General features: G+C 38.2%; 1 protein-coding gene across 2 annotated transcripts in view; it reads right to left on the bottom strand.

Moving 5' to 3' along the window:
* ACSL1 (acyl-CoA synthetase long chain family member 1) overlaps nt 1-15348 on the bottom strand; it is a 277457-nt gene extending 262109 nt beyond the window's left edge. The window contains exon 1 of one of the 2 annotated variants that reach the window (XM_079909245.1): nt 15223-15348. The gene's annotated coding sequence lies outside the window, so the exon portion shown is untranslated. The remainder of the gene's footprint in view (nt 1-15222) is intronic. The other variant, XM_079909247.1, reaches the window with a different exon arrangement.
* Nucleotides 15349-15619: the final 271 nt, after the last annotated feature.

Raw genomic sequence — 15619 nt, 5'->3', positions numbered from 1 at the left:
TCAACCACTGCGAATTAAATACGAATTTGAAGCATTTACCTATTATTTTCTTTTAGCAAATTGACGTGCCACCAAGGAAGCCCTAGAATATCTTTAAAGAATATTTTCTAGTCAATATAAAGGTTTATATTGAACACTATGACAATTTATGAAAAATTTTAGAACCATAAGACTATTTAATGTATTGACTTCTTTCATACTAAAATTAATAATCAGCTGTTTTGGTGGGGTTTTTTTGCCACGTTGGGTCTTCATTGCTGTCTGCGGGCTTTCTCCAGTTGCAGCGAGCGGGGGCTGCTCTTTGTTGTGGTGCATGGGCTTCTTATTGCAGTGTCTTCTCTTGTTGCGGAGCATAGGCTCTAGGCACGTGGGCTTCAGTAGTTGTGGCACGTGGGCTCAGTGGTTGTGGTGCATGGGCTTGGTTGCTCTGCGGCACGTGGGATCTTCCCTGACCAGAGCTTGAACCTGTGTCCCCAGCACTGGCAGGTGGATTCTTAACCACTGTGCCACTAGGGAATTCCTAGCCGGTTATTGTTGAAACTGGATTTGGTGGAAGACGGTAAGGCCACCTCCAAATCTTCTTTTGACTTTATATGATATACTTCTATAATATTTGGATATTTACAATAAGAATGTGTTGCTTTTCTAACTTAAAAAATAATAACAATAAGTGGCCAAAAACCATGGATTGCTTGGAAATCTGAATCTCTTATCCTCTTTAAGTGGTCATATTTTTGAAACTTATTCATATGAAGGTGCCACTGTGGCAACTTTGCAGTCACAGTAAATTCAGAGTGAAAGTGCTGGGATTCTGGTTTATGTCAAAATCGGCTACACAAATTAATACATCATGTCAAATAACAGCATAGAAGTTTTAATCTCATCTGATCTACCTATTTCCCTCTTCCATTCCTGATGGGAATCATAGCTGAACACTACCACACCTAAAATTTAAGTATAATTTTCATTATCTGGAAAGTATAATAGAAAAGTACTAGCCTCAGAGCTAAGAGTGAGAGCCCTGCACCTTAACCTCTCTGAATATCTTATTAAACCTGTGAAATGGAGATAACAATACCTGCCCTTGCCACCTCACAGATCTATACTAAAGTAAATGATCATTATTAAAATAATGATTTTACTAAAATAAAATTGTAAAGCCAGAAATGACAGTGACCCTCCACACCACAAAAATATTTTATGTATCTGGAGTTCAAAGCTGCACATCAATTTGCTAAAAGAAAATAATAAGTAAATGCTTCAAATTCCTATTTAAGCTAGATTAGCTACTTATTTATATCATTCCTACCTTCCTAGATAATTGTCTAATTTTCTGTAAACAGTGTGCAAAATGATAATTCATAATTACTTTTGCTCAATTTGTTAATTAAATTTGTGAGGAAAAATTTTTTTCTATCACATTTTACAGATAGAGAAACTAAGGCACAGGGACTTTAAGAACTGGTTTATTTGAAGTCAGATAATGACTGAAATAACTCCTTCCCATTATGCTGCCTACTCTAATTAGAAAGATTTGCTGTCTAATTTAGCGCTGTCCAATAGGAATACACTGCAAGCCACATAAGTAATTTAAACACTTCTAATAGTACATTTTAAAAAGCTTTTAAAAAGGTTAAATTAATTTTAATAATTTATTTTATGTAACCCAATGTATCCAAATAATTATCATTTCAACATGTAATCAAACATAAAAATCATTAATGAGATATTTTAACATTCTTTTTTTAATGATACATCTTAAAAACCTGGTATCTTATACTTATAAAAAATATCAATTTGGGTCTAAAAAATCATAACAATAAGTGGCCAGAAAACATTATTTCCTTGGAATCTCTGACTCTTTTATTTCATGTACTCAATAGCCACATGTAGCCTTACTGGTTAGTGCAAATTGCTCCTACTTACTGTCCACAGAGGCAGGGTAGTATTAGGAATCAGCCAGGCTGGGTTTGCACACTGGCTCCATCACTGCTAACTGGGTGACAATGGGTAACTGATTTCCTATGCCCCAGGCTTCTTATACATAAAATATTTAATAGGGCTGTTTTAAGAATGAAATGAGTTAATATTTAGTGCCTGACAAGTAGCAGGCATTAAATGTTAGCTATAGTTGTAGCTATCTCACAGAACACATGGGAACTAACTCTTATTTGTGCCTTCCCTCGAATAAATTTGTAAGACATCCAACACATTAGGTCTGTAACGGGATTTGTCATGTGTTGAATTATCGCCAAAAAGATATGTTGAAGTCCTTACCCCTAGTACCTCAGAATGGGGCTTTATTTGGAAATATGGTAGTTGGAGATATAATTAGTTAAGGTAAGGTCATACTGGAATAGGGTTGGCTCTTAATCCCATATGACTGGTTTATAAGAGGAAAAATTAGAGACAGAGACATGCAGGGAGAACACCATGTGACAACAGAGGCAGAGACTGGAGTGATGCAGTGTCAAGACAAGGAATGTCAAGGATTGCCAGTCACCACCAGAAGCTAGGAAGAGGCAAGGTAGGATTCTACCTAGAGTCTCAGAGAGGGTAGAGCCTTGCTGTCACCTTGATGTCAGAAATCTAGCCTTCAGAATGATGAGAGAATAAACATCTATTACTTAAAGCCACGCAGTTTGTGGTACTTTGTTATGGCAGCCCCAGGAAAGTAATACAGGGTTCTTCACCCAAAAGGAAGCACTTTGTCTTACAAACCGCCAAGGTTTGGATGACTGACAACATGGCAATTGCAAAGTCTCCCAGAATCAATGGAGGCTTTTATAAAGCCTGGACAGTCCCATGTTCCAAAGGGATCTTAAGCTGGTCCCTAGCTCCATATATACACTTTCGAAGGAGAATCCTGCCCTTGGAGATGGTATCTTAGTGGGACAGCTGCATGTAAAATGAATGAGCTAAGTCACAAACCCAGAGAAATAATTCCATTGGTTCCTTGGAAATTATACTGGTGTGAGCACATCACAAAGTCTAGCTTTTGTTTTTAATGGACTTGGTAATTTTTTGGCCACATTTTTTTCCAGTCTATTTTGATCAAAACATATTAATTTTAATTGGGTTCTTTATGAAGTTTGAGTATTTCTGCATATCCTTAAAAACTAGGGCACTAAAAGGTGGGGCATACAAATAAGTTAAAAAGAATAATCTAAAGTGATATGGATTTTTATATTTTTAATACTCTTGGCACTGTTAACTGTTCTATATAGTTTTCTACAGTTCTTTGTTCTCCTAAATTACTGACAGCTCCATTCCTTTCCTCCACATATGTATACATTAAAAAAATTTAAAAATTATGCAGGTTTTGTGACAAAATTAGCAAAGAAATAATTTCTTTAAAAGAAATATTTGTTTTCCCAATTCAGGAGTGCTTGACTGACTGAAAACACAGAATACTCAGTACATGTTTACTGTATTGATTTTAATCTGGTGATTCTAAAATACTTTTATTTCAATGTTATGTTTTGTTAATTCTTTGTATTTGCCAGGAAAACATGTTTCTACTAGAGCATCATTTAAGTATATTAAATGACCCCTTCAAATCTCCATTAATATTCTTAAGAATATAAACTGCTTCAATCCTTGTTTTCTTCCAAATTTGAATGTAGTTTTGGAGGTGTTTTTTGTAAGAGGAAGAGAGGTTTGAGACAGGTTCCCCAGACCACTCCATGGGAACAGATGAAGATTATCTATAAAATCTTTTTAAAAATTAAAATATATGTGTGTGTATATTTTATATATAAATGTAAGGAATTTTTGAATAAATATGGTAAGGAAAAAAATAAATAAATAAACTGCTTCAAGCAGAACTTTAAACCTAGAAAGGACTTCAGAGATATTTTGACCTGAACTTTTTATTTCACAGATGAGAAAACCAGAGCAAGGAAACGTTAAAGACTTGACCAACGTCACAGAGTTATTAAATGAAAGTTCAGACTATAACTCCTATCACCCAAGTTTCCTGAAACCCAGTTCAGGGGCCCTTATCCAACAACACGAAGAAATAAATATGATCATCCTGTCTGGCAGATGAGGTGGATAGTTAGCAATCAATCAGTGAATTTAAGCAGAATTTAGAAGAACGGTCTCTACCATTAAATGAAATAATGCATGTATAGCTCTTTGCACGACGTGGGGCAAATTATAAACACTAGTTAAATGGAACTACTCTCGTTGTTGTTGTGTAATTCAGAGTTACACTGTGGAATAGTAGAAAGCCTGTGGACTTTCAAGTCAGATGGACCTGGGCTCAACTGGCAGTGTCTACTCACTGTTTTACGTCATCTGGGAAAATCACTTAATCTTTCTATACATCTGTTTTCTCACATGCAAGATGGCAATAATAATGAGATAAGGAATGCCAAATATCAGATTGGTAGAAGTATTTGTTAATATCAATAATGAAGCTACAGTCTGTTATTTGGTATCTTTAATCAAGAATATAAAGAATTAAGAGAGCTGTCTCCTGTCATTAAAACTTATCCACCCAAAATTGAAAAGGCCAGGCTGACATCAGCTGTACCATTATCACCCCTCTACTTCACTCTTTCGCCACCTCACACCAGTCCTCTGGCATTGACACTTCAGCCTAAGTGCCCTTACACTGCTGCCTCTGAGTGTTCAGGAAACGCCCCCAAAGCACCCTGCTTGAGTCTCTCTCTAAGCCTCCATATATATATATATATATATATATTTTTTTTTTTTCGGTACGTGGGCCTCTCACTGCTGTGGCCTCTCCCGCTGCGGAGCACAGGCTCTGGACGCGCAGGCTCAGCGGCCATGGCCCACGGGCCCAGCCGCTCCGCGGCATGTGGGATCTTCCCGGACCGGGGCACAAACCGGCATCCCCTGCATCGGCAGGCGGACTCTCAACCACTGCGCCACCAGGGAAGCCCAAGGCTCCATATTTTTAAAAACTCTCTGCCTTCCTTCACTTCATTTTCTCAGACACCTGATCTTGACTTTCTAAGGTAAAGACTACTTAACGGATTAACTTAATCTAACTATGGTAGTTTTCCCAAATTATGTTCTGTGGAAAACTAGCCTCTAAGATGCTCCATGAAAGAAGGTCAAGTAAGTTTGGGAAATGCTGTGTACTAAATCCCACTGTAGCAGATGCCACACCTTTAGATAAGGCCTACACATATCTCCTCAACACCCCCAGTACCCTTTTACACTGAGGGCTTTCTACTGCAAGCACTGTGGACTCGGCCTCGGGACACTCTCTGACTGGGAGCACGTTCTGCCAGACTCTGTGCAGAGCCAGGTATTTATGCTGCCGAGAGTAGCCCTCAACCAATGGCAGGTGGGAGTTGATGAAGATCTACTCCAGCTTTCTTGTCCTCAGCTGGCACAGCTCTGAGGCGGTTCTATACAGTTTCCAGAGGTCGTTGGCAAGAGAGAGCCCCAGATGCCCACACCAATAACCTGCTCATTAATGAATCCTACATTGGCTTTCTTCTCTTCCCTGTCACTTTACTTCCCTGATAACTTACTAGTATTTCCTGGGATCATCGTTGACAAAAACTACTTGTCTTAGGATCTGTTTCTTCTCCCTTGGAGATTCACAACACACGCTAGCAATATTAAAGGTTATGTGAGGCCTTCGTTTTCTTTCAGGAAACAAATTCATTTTTAGAAACTTCATTTAATAAGTTTCTCAAACTTATTTGGCCACGGGAACCTTTTTAAGGGTCAGAGCTTTGACCACCCTATGAAACCAGTGTTCCTCTGATACACTTCGGGAAATGCTAAACTAAACATTAAAGACTGACAAATTAAAGTATCACCCCTCTCAGAGATATTAGTATCTTAACAGCTTCTTCTGCAGATCAGTACCTTCTGACTCCAAGAACTGGGTCTCTTAAGGTGAGAACTTCAGACCCTATGATAGGGATGATAGAAAATAATTTTGGAGAGATGTGTCTTGTCATACCCTTCAAATCAAATCATGTCTACTCTGCTATCAAAAAGCTAAAAGGAAATGATGGGTGGGTTTCATGGTTAAGGAGTACAGTTATGTGATTTGGAAGATGGTGTAGGAGATGTGTGGGAGGAAGACAGTTATTTCCTGAAATTGCCTTGGAGAAAAGAATTGCCTTTAGGAAGAAGGAGACCACCTTTCAGCGGTCTCAGACAAAAAACAGCAGATGTCTGGGACTGCAATATCCCTTACAGTATTTGAGGAATGATGGTCAATACTAACCAGAATTTTTAATACTTAAGCTTTGAACTACCCTGTGAAATAAAAGATTTTAGAAAACAGTAAAAACTTGGGTTCCATGATAGAGAATTTAGATTGGGAATATTTTAGGAAGCATTCTTGCTCTGCTTTTAACACAATCATTGGCAATAGCCATGTACTCTACTGTCCAACCTGGACCCCACTGGAAGGAAGTAGTAAGAAGTCTTGTAAATGGGCAGCACCTGGGAGGTAAGTGAGGGGGCATCTCCAGGACTTGACTTTTGCCACTTACAATTCTCTTCCCAGCTCTGAAGTTTACACTCCTCTCCCTTTGTGACCTCAGTTACACTATCCGTTCTCACATCAGTTTTTCAGATGTTGAGGTATTAAATAATTTTAAATGAATTGCCATGAATCGATGTTAAAAGATTCTACTTTTTTGTTAACATTGCTATTTTGAAAATCTTTGTCACTTGTAAAATATTAATAAATCAGATACAAATCCATAAAGAGAATTTTTAAATAACCTTAATTCTTTTGGGGGTCTATTCTCTGAATTAAAAACATCAAGAATAGGGACTTCCCTGGTGGTGCAGTGGTTAAGAATCTGCCTGCCAATGCAGGTGACACGGGTTCAAGCCATGGTCCAGGAAGATCCCACATGCCGCGGAGGAACTAAGCCCGTGCGCCACAACTACTGAGCCTGTGCTCTAGAGCCCGCAAGCCACAACTACTGAGGCCTCGTGCCACAACTACTGAAGCCTGAGTGCCTAGAGCCTATGCTCTGCAACAAAGAGAAGCCATTGCAATGAGAAGCCCACGCACCGCAACGAAGAGTAGCCCCCGCTCGCTGTAACTAGAGAAAGCCCGCGTGCAGCAAGGAAGACCCAAAGCAGCCAAAAAATAAATAAATAAGTAAATAAATGTATAAAAAAGAAAAATAATAAAAATGAAAATAAAAACATCAAGAATAGAAAACTACTAAGGAATGAGAAAATGTGAAAGAAGAGTACCGCGAATCAAACATGGCCATGAATTGGAGGTACCTGACATTTCCATCTTCATCAAGGGGGATTCTGTCAAGTAGCAACTCAAACTCTTCATCAGTAATCTCCACACCAAACGTGAAACAAATAGCAGTTAGCATCAGTCACCCCCAAGTTCACATTTGGGTCACCCATAACCACAATACCCTAAGCATATGGTTGCCATTAACGCTTTGTGACTGCTGCAGTCCTCAAGATCAAGAGCACCACGTGAATATCAGAGGTTAATCAGGGTTTTGATCGCTTCAGCTTTCTCAAAGAATGAGAGTCTACCACAGAATCCCTGCATTGGTGGTGCACAGAAATAGAAATACCGGCATGCTGAATTGTGTGTGATTGTCTTCTATAAAAAGTTATTCATTACACTAAAACACTGGTATTGCTTAAACAACTCTGAAAGGCCTTTCAACTGGACTGCTTAGCATGAAAGAAAAGGTAGGAAAAAAAAGTGCCTTTCGAAAAACAGCTTCCTAATGCTTTTGCAAAGCATTTCATAATGGCTTTAAAGACATTCTGCATACAAATATTTTAAAAGTGGCAGTGTTTATTCATCAGCAAGAAAGTGTTTTCATCTCTCAAGAACAATCAAAACATAATCCTTGAATTACTAGCATAAATAAGAATGACCTAAGCAATAATAATGAACAAGGCATTCATTCATCATTTTGCAAAGCTGATAAGACCCAGCTGACTTTTGGAAAAGAGAAGAATATATTTTCTTTCGGCAGAAACATGAAAAAGTTTTTTTTCCACTTTCCTTATTAATTCCTCAATAATTATAAAACAAAGCATATGTGTCATCAAGAATAATGCAACAAGCAAAAATGACTTTCTCATAGGCTGCAAAGAATTAAGTTATCACATATTTGTATTTCACAAGTATGTGAATTTGAACAGCATCTCAGGGACTTTGCAATTGGGTGTCCTTTTTTCACTCTCATAAAATTAGAAAAAAAGGATAGAATCAAGTATTTAATGATACATATAACACTTCTTATCTTAGTCTCTGTTATTCTCTTCTTTTTCGTTTCTTAACAGTGAAGTTACCAGTACTAATGAATAAACGTTTGGCACTTTGCCTGAGAAATTAAAATTAATTCTCAGGTTTTATTTGGACTTAAACTCAGTACTTAAACTCTTAAATTCAGTACTTAAAAAAGAAAATAAGTTTTTCATAGACATACTGGAAAAAATACCAGACTAAAAGTCAAGAGAACTGAATCTAGTCTATATCCACCATTACAGAGCTGTGTAATCATGGCAAAATCACTTAACTTTCGTATTTCAGTTTTCTCAACTCTCAAATGGTCTACAAGTTCTCTTTATCTTAATTAGTAGTGGTCACAGGATAATGAGATAATGAAAATAAAAGTGCCTTGAAAAAACAGCAAGTATCACATGAACATTATGTATTGTGCATTTTTATTATTGATATAGAGTACGGGTTTTTTTAAATCCTCAAAAAAATATTAGGATAGATTGCTTAAACCTAACAGTGACACAAGGAGCCCTTTTCCTCAAGAGGCCTTCTTTTTGGGTGGTAGTATGATGTGATGGAGACAGCATGGGTTTCAGATTAACTGGGCCAGCAGCTGAATCCCAGGTCTGCTACTTAGCAGCTATATGTGGCTTCAGTGGTTTACTTAATTCCCTGAACCTCGGTTTCTGTATCTATAAAAAGAAAGGTTACTTTTAAAATTGAACAAGCGAATATACATATATATAATATGCACATACTCTCTTTAATGGGAAATGTATTTTCTTAACAGTTAAACTACCTTCATTTTATTGATAGATTAAATGAGGCTTTCCCTAACCCTAAACTTCAATCCCACCTCTGTGTCCTAGTCACTGCCATATCACACTGTTTTTATTATTACTTTCTTTATCACTGCCTGAAATTATCGTATTGGTTTACTGACTACTTGGTTACTGACTGTCTTTTGTTTCCACTTCTCACATAAGCTACATGAAAAGAGGTACCTTATTTGTCTTGCTCACCACTGTATCCCTAGAACCTATAACAATGACTGGAAGGTGTTCAATAAATATTTAATAAATGAACAAATGAATAGCTCATGTCTCCTATAAGGGTATATGTACTTCTAAAAAGAGGAACTTTTTAAAGCTACCATTCTATTACCCAGTCTAACAAAAGGTATCTGGATGACCCATAACAGTGAAAAAAATTAAAGTCAGATAGGTTTGATTTGGAATACATTTTACACTTCTAATTAAGTATGGATATCTTATATTCACAAATTTAACCAGACTTCTAATAAAATAATAAAACCATATTTATTCATTCTTCTAGCTATTCAACAAATATTTGGGGACCACCTACTATATGTTAGACACATATTAAATGCTTGGAATACAGAGATAAGACACCTTACTCTGTAGCAAGGAAGACAGACAATAAACAAGAAACCCTTATTTAAGGAATGAACAGAGAACGAGGTGCTGGCAAGAGAATCTAAGAAGTAGTAGAATGAATGACAGAAAGGAAGCAAAGAGAAATGGTAATGGAAGCCAAGAACACAGAGGGAGTCTTTTTTTTTTTCCCCTTTAGATGAGTAGTACAAGCCCTGTTAAACTGTTAAATGTTGACAGGGGCAGTATCAAGGCAGAAGTTAAAAACAGAGAAGAAAGACAGGGAATTATTGATGGATTGGTGAAAGAAAGATCAGGAACACAGGGAGACAGAGGAAATGAAGAAACAATAGGTCTGTAATCTTTTAAATATCAGCTTCCCTTTTTACTGTGAAGATGCAAGGTTATTTACTGAGAGTGAGGCAGGGAAAGAAGGTAAGTGAGAGGGTATGTGTTTTGAAGAAATTGAAAAAGGTCTGAAATAAGCACGGTGGAGAATGGGATATAGAGCTGACTAAGAGAACACAGTAGGGAGGGACAGAAAATGTTGAGAGCACAGGTGAGGTTGGTGACACTGAATTTATAGTGATATAAATCTACCCCTCAGTAGTGTGATTTTCCCCAGCAACCTGAACACAGGTGATGATAAGATGGACAGTTGGGCTCATCTAGGTCTGGGAATCTGCCAGATAGATGTCAATGAAAGACAACAAAGCAAGAGAGTCTGTAATATTGACAAGAAAATGAATAACATGTGGGAGAATAAAATCTAAGTGGTGTTCCAGCTTAGAGAGGGAAGTGGGAACAGGTGCATAGTGACAGACTCGGGGAAAAGCAGAGGGGTCAAAGGCCTAGAACGGATAGAAGATATTAGCCAGGAATAGGCTGCAAGTATGATTCCATAGTTGTAGTTATTTTGGATGATGACACTCTGTTGGGAGAGGCAAACAGACATAAGAATAAAAACTAATATTTACTTAGAATTTAATATGTTCTTGGCACTGTGCTAAGCATTTTGCATGCACTGTCCCCATATAATCCCTACAACTATCAATTAAGTACTATTATTGTCCCCAACATTGTCCTGGTAGTGTCAGTGAGATCTGAGGTGCCTAAAGAGGTCTGGAATTGGCACTGAGGGGTGAGGGCAATGAGCAGCTTGCTACTGGAAGTCTTCTGGGGACCAGCTTTCGGTTAAACTAGACTATAACACTTACAAGAGGTTGAGGATGTAGCAAAGTTTATTCCTCGTGCACTGGGTGTTCTGACAGGCACAGTGGGAGGATTTTAGAAGGAAGGGAGGAGTCAGAGTTTGGAAGCGGGAACAAGAAGCGCAGATGATGGGATAGGATAGGAGAACACTGAGAGGGTATATAGGTAGGACAAGTGAGGGCGTTACATCACGGGTAGTGTGATAAGGAAAATGGGTGTATGGCCACATGGATTTAGACTTTAGAAGAAACCTTCAAACAGAACCATCCAGCCCCTATTTTTAGCTCATATCTCATTCTGTCTCTACAGGCAACACTTTAAATAAGTAACTTAAATTCTCAGACTGTAATAATAGCCAATATTTATTGACTGTTTACTACATGTCAAACACATTACATGTATTAATTTATTTAATCCATACAACACCACTATGAGGTATGTACTGTTATCATCTCCACTGTACAGTGAAATCTTAAATAGCTAGTATCTGGTAGAGCTTGAACTAGAGCCCTGCTCACTGACTCTGGAGCCCTAAAGCTTACCATGTTGTTATTCTTACTACTTGATCAGGGCTGTCATTTCTCTCCCTACAATTGTCTTTCCTATATTGTACACTCCCTCTAGCAGAAGAAGGTCTTTCCATACAGTAACATTTAAAAGAAACTTAATGACAGATTATGACAATATCAGTACATCTGAAACTAACCTTTAACAATATACTCTATAAGTGGATTTTGAAAAAAGGACGGTCATCTTGGACTTTATCCAAGAGAGCTTACATTCTTCAGTACCCAAAGATATCCCTTACTTAGAAGATAGTCTTAAGGCATATGGCCCAAACATAGTATTTTAGCACAGATCTAGTGTGTTTAAAAAAATCATCTGTAAAAAAAAAATAATAATAAATCATCTGTCACACAATAACTTTATTCTGTCCTCAGGGTGGAAACTAGCCTCTGCTACTTCTTGCTGAGGACAAAAAATAAGTTACTGTCAGGCTTGACATTTTAAATTCTGTAACAGACGATGTCTTGGGTTGTTGTTGTTTTTAGCTCCACACATTTTTATGTTTATAACAAAAAACACTATCAAAGTAGCTTTCATACTTATAAAATGAGCAGAAAACCCATTGTAGAAATCCCTCTTTTCTGTTAGTTAGCAGTTTTAAAATATCAAAGCACAGTAGTTTCCCCTTATCCAAGGGGGATATGTTCCAAGACCCCCAGTGGATGCCTGAAACCACAGAACCCTATATATGCTGTTTTTTCCTATCATACATACCTATGATAAAGTATAATTTATAAATTAGGCAGAATGAGAGATTAACAATAACTAATAATAAATAGAACAATTATAACAATATTCTGTAATAAAAGCTATGTGAATGTGATCTCTCTCTGAAAATACCTCATTGTACAAATTTAATACCTTTTCCATCTTAACTAAGCACTAATTGTGCTTTGTGGCTGTAACTTCTGCAGTCTGAGGTGCGCCTGCAAAACTAGCACAAATTTCTTTTTTCTTCTTCACAATTTCATGGATACAAGTTTCATTCTTACCGTAGATCTTAGCAACCTCAGCATACAATGTCTTTTCTTTCCTTATTAAGTCGAAAATTTTCACCTTTTCATTTAAAGGAAGCTCTTTACGGCTTCTCTTAGGCATATCAGAATTGCCAGCATCACTACTCTTCGTGCTTTGGGGTCATTATTAAGTAAAATAAGGGTTACTTAATAACACAAGCACTGTGATACCTTGACAGTCGACCTGATAACCAAGACAGCTACTAAGTGACTAATAAATGGATTACACTGGACAAAGGGGTGATTCACGTCTGCGCAGGACAGAGAAGGATGGCAAGAGATGCCATCACACCATTCAGAACTGAGCAACTTAAAATTTATTAATTGTTTATTTCTGAAATTTTCCATTTAATATGTTCAGACTGAGGTTGACTTCTGGTAACTGAAACTATGGAAAATGAAACTGTGGATAACGGGGGACTACAGTTGTCTGTGTATAGAATGCAAGAAGTAATAAAAAGTAGAGATTCAGAACTTCCCTGGAGGCGCAGTGGTTAAGAATCCACCTGCCAACGCAGGGGACACGGGCTCGAGCCCTGGTCCGGGAAGATCCCACATGCCACGGAGCAACTTACCCGTGGCACCACAACTACTGAAGCCTGTGCGCCTAGAGCCTGTGCTCCACAACAAGAGAAGCCACCGCAATGAGAAGCCCACACACCGCAACAAAGAGTAGCCCCTGCTCGCCACAACTAGAGAAAGCCTGTGCGCAGCAACAAAGACCCAACACAGCCATAAATTAATTAATTAATTAATTTAAAAAAGACGTTAATTAAAAAGTAGAGATTCAGCAAAGAAACAAACTGCATTTGGATTCTAACTATCTTAATGTTGATTTAGCAATCAGACTTTGCTTTAAGTGGGTGGCATTTCCAAGGAAACTAAAGGACTTAAATAGAAATGTGGTGTGAGGCTTCACACTTCATGAAGATCTTTTATTTACTCCAACAGGTTACTACAATAGGAAAGCTTAAAATTGAAGTATTTATATACCAATTACTTTTAAGCTCTTCAGTAAGGACTGTAATTTTTACTAAAAGACCTTCTTCAGAAACACAAAAGAGTAGAATCTGTATTAGCTAAATATATTTTGGAGTAGAGATAATATTATGTCTGCTATCATAAATTTAGGTTTGTTTCATTGTATTTTAGCATTTATTCTTCAACCAAATACCTGGGGATGGAACCATATATTTTCCTGATTAATCTAACTTTAACTGGATACTTAAATTATTTTAGTGTGATTAAATCACATTCAGTATTCAAAAAGTACTTAAGAATGATACTCTTTTCTTTAAAGCAGTATTTCTTTAAAGCAGTATACAACTTTAACTTCTTACATCAAGCTTTTTTCCAAATAGACCACTTTATCTTTAAAATACAGACAAGGATATACAGTGCAGGAAAAAAAGTGTTCTTCATCATCCCTGTTCCCTTCATTATTGTCAAAATCCTTAATACCATGTTCTCTCGGAAAACATCTGTGTACTATTATAAAATAAATTCTCTTAAGCCTTTACTTCAAAATGGAGAAATAATCTACGGTAATGTTCCAGGAATATATTTTGCCCACATTATTAGATGTTAAAAGCACAATATCAAAAAACACTGATCAAACCTAGGGTGACGGAAAACCCATTAACCCAGACCAAGTATGCCAAATCTCCTGGCACATGACATACCCGCCACCTGTACTGAGTAATATGTATTGTCTTTTCTCCATCCTGTATTCCAAAGTCAAGCTGAACTACCCTAGGAGATCCATGGGATTGAGCTTGAAGGGGTTGGGGGACCAGGCAGAACTGAGCCTAAGATGTGTGAATCACTACTGTGATGCTTGTATTATCAACCACAAGTGATCAGAGCCATTCCAAATCCCCAGAGGACCTTCCAGGTGCTTTTTGAGCCATATCACATAGACAGATAGATAGGCAGACAGATAGGCAGACAGATAGGCAGACAGACGGAGGTAAGAGATGTATATGTATCTGGGGGGGGGGGTTGCTGTTTTTATTTTTTTTTTACATCAGACTACCCTCAAAAAGAAAAAGATATTTGATATTGTAGGGTCGTCTTTTACTGATGTTAACCAAAATGAACACCAGTGAAGCACTTTGAATAATGGCTTTTTTTCTTTTAAGGAATTTCAGCATGGGTAGTAAAGTGGGAAGTCCTGGGTTTCAGTCCTCGGTTCTGCCACTTACTAGATGTGCGACTTTAGCAAGTCTCAATCTCTGACAGATTGCTTCTTCATTTGTGAAATGCGCAAGATAATCACACTTAACCTACCCACCTACAGGATTATTTCTAGGGTCAAACTGGTTAATAAACATGTAAAACTACTCTATAATTCCTAAAGCAGTGTCTTGATGTCCGACATTCATAATCTTAACAGTACCATTGGGTAAAGTCCGCATCCACTTCAACACTATAACTGAAAGTGCGTGACTAGTTTCCTCACACTCCCTTTGTATTCCCTGTTCCTCCACACAAAGTAAAACCTGGTTCCTGAAGAATATGATTTAATTTGAGTTACTGGGAAACAAAGCAATTAGACAATGAATAATAGCCCAGACAAGATACAGCTGAGGATCTGTGCAGAAGAATGAGGAGCTGTTTGATCCTGAGCAGGTGTTCTCCCTAGACTGTCTAACCTGAAGATGATTTAATTTGGAAAATAGGGCTTGTTCCCGGGTGGGTAAGCCTTGGGGCCTTGTCTTTTCGGGACTGGGACCGTCACAGGAAATCCTGTGGGAGGGGGTCAGGGAGATTTTCCAAGTATTAAGGGCCTGGGTGGAAATCCTACCTTGAAGAAGTCTTGTTACCACACACAAGCCCTTTTCCTGAAGTAGCGGCAGCAGGAAAACTCCAGTCTGCTGGACCTGCTCAGAGACTGCTGTGGAGAGACGCCCTTAAGCCCCTGAGAGAGAGTCTGCTGCAGCGGGACACGCGGGGAAGACGCGAGGAATGCCGGGAAGGTGCAGGGCATGACGGGAAGGTGCGGGGCCTACTGGGAAAGTTATGGGGCCTCCTGGGAAGTCGCCGTGCTGACCCTGAGGGAGGAAGAATGGAATGCAGGGCCCTGGGACCTTTACGGGACAGAGATGGCCCTGGAGCAGCATGTAAAAAAAAAGAAGCAGCATTTATCTCAGAAGTAAAATTGGCCTAGTAGTGTCCATTTTAGAGCTGTTCTCACAAGACAA

Source organism: Stenella coeruleoalba (genome assembly GCF_951394435.1).
Source record: "Stenella coeruleoalba genome assembly, chromosome: 21".
NCBI classification, from domain to species: domain Eukaryota; kingdom Metazoa; phylum Chordata; class Mammalia; order Artiodactyla; family Delphinidae; genus Stenella; species Stenella coeruleoalba.
Note: the sequence above shows the minus strand (reverse complement) of the source record. Positions and strands in the feature narration are given on the sequence as shown.